General features: G+C 33.5%; 1 pseudogene; it reads right to left on the reverse strand.

The window, feature by feature from the left end:
• Positions 1 to 832: 832 nt before the first annotated feature.
• LOC102022262 lies at positions 833 to 1,519 on the reverse strand (annotated as a pseudogene).
• Between the last annotated feature and the right edge of the window lie 389 nt (positions 1,520 to 1,908).

Below are 1,908 nucleotides of genomic sequence, written 5' to 3' on the forward strand. Positions count from 1 at the left end.
TCTTTAGGCTTAAGAGGTAAAACCACCAACTCACTAGACTCCTCTGATTTTTTTTTTTGCCTAATAATTCACTAGGAAACTCTAATTTATGGTGATAATAGAAACTCTTGCCATCTGATAAAAGGTCAAAAGGCAATCTGTGTGCATCTTCCATACTGGAAATCAGGAGATTAATCTCTTGAAAGAAGTAGCATAGACTATCCCTACAGATTATCCATATGGCTGGCCTGAAGGTAAGTCAGACAATCTGACACCCCACCCCCATTTGACTGGGCCGTGGTTAGCCAGGGGACTTTAACCAGTTTTAACCCTCCCCCTAACTCTGTGCTTGGCCCGTGATGTAGTCAGCAACTACCCGTCACCAAAGGTATGCACAGAACATGAAGCTGACTTTCTATCCATGCCTGATTGGTAATCTTAAGGGATTCTGTTTAAGGTCTTCTCATAGCTCACACAAGAAAGAACTATAAATCACAGGTCAATTATCAGATTAGTAATAAATGCTTCTAAAAGCAATAACAAAAAGTAATTTCTGTTTTAAAAATGTTGAAAGTACTGTTATAATTTTAAATTTTAAAAAAAACTAACAAAAAATTAGTTTGGATAAAAAACTGACAATATAATCTTTTTTTCTTTTGCTTAACTGATTTTAATAATATGACACAAAGCCTCTAGATTTGATGTAATTATTATGCAAAATACATAGATGGATACTGCTTTCTTTTAAAACCATAAAATAAGCAAAAATATGTGAAAATGGCAAGTTTCCATTAAATAAATGAAAATTTTTTAAAAAGAAACTTTTTCCATGTCGTTTGAAGAAGGTAAATTATCATTTTAAGCAATATTCAAGTTTATTAAACGAATTAAAAAAGGAGCTGTAAAATGTTTCATCAGCTTCGAGGTTTATGTCACTGCCAAATTTTACATATAACTGAACTTTCAAATCTGCTAACACCCACTGAATTGATTCTGCTCTGGATTCTAAGGTGTCTATTTCTTCTTGCAAATTTTTCTTTGCTTCTTCTAACATTTCTTGTGTTTATTCTTGAGAATGGCCAATGAAAACATCACCGATCTGATAAAGTGTCACAAGCAGTCATCATCTACGAGCATGATGTCATCATAAACATCTTCTAAATTATGGAGTTGTTTCTTTTTTACTTCTTTTTTTGTTTGTTTGTTTGTTTGTTTGTTTTTTCCGGTACCAGAAATCGAACTCAAGACCTTGCGCTTGCCAGGCAAGTGCTGTGTCAAGCTAAATCCCCAGCCCCTTTTTTACTCCTATTTCTTCCTTTAGCTCTGTGATTCTACTCGTATTCCGTGCAAATTTGTTTATCTTCTGTTGATCTTTGAAAGTAATCTTTTTTTTTTTTTTTTTGGTTTTTCTCCGGTACCGGGAACCAAACTCATGACCTTGCGCTTGCCAGGCAAGTGCTTTTGCCGCTGAGCTAAATCCCCGGCCCCTGAAAGTAATCTTGACATCTTCTGCAGCCACCTTGTTCATGGTGGCCGCCATCTTGGTGACAATATAATCTTGATAAATTTTTTAAAGAAAATTAACCTGAGTAAACATAAACACCAAAGTGACACTGGCTATACATGCTGACTTCAAATTTATAGAAAAATCCATTTAAACCAAGAAAATTGAATTTTATACAAATAATAATTATGATGAGGAAAGTTCCATGAACAAATGAAGTCACTTCTAGGTTATATAGTTACATTAAAAAAAATTAGGTTTGAAATAATATACATCATATTCTACTTTTTGTATAAAATGAATAAAAGGAATAAGAAGACATGTTCTACTTATAAAAACATAGGAAAGATAAGCCAGAAACAAACAAAAAATAGTTACAAGTAGCAATGGGTTGGACTAGCATAGATGTGATAAGAATTGGAGCA

This window comes from Chinchilla lanigera, unplaced genomic scaffold (assembly GCF_000276665.1).
Source record: "Chinchilla lanigera isolate Chin_1 unplaced genomic scaffold, ChiLan1.0 scaffold00009, whole genome shotgun sequence".
Taxonomy (NCBI): domain Eukaryota; kingdom Metazoa; phylum Chordata; class Mammalia; order Rodentia; family Chinchillidae; genus Chinchilla; species Chinchilla lanigera.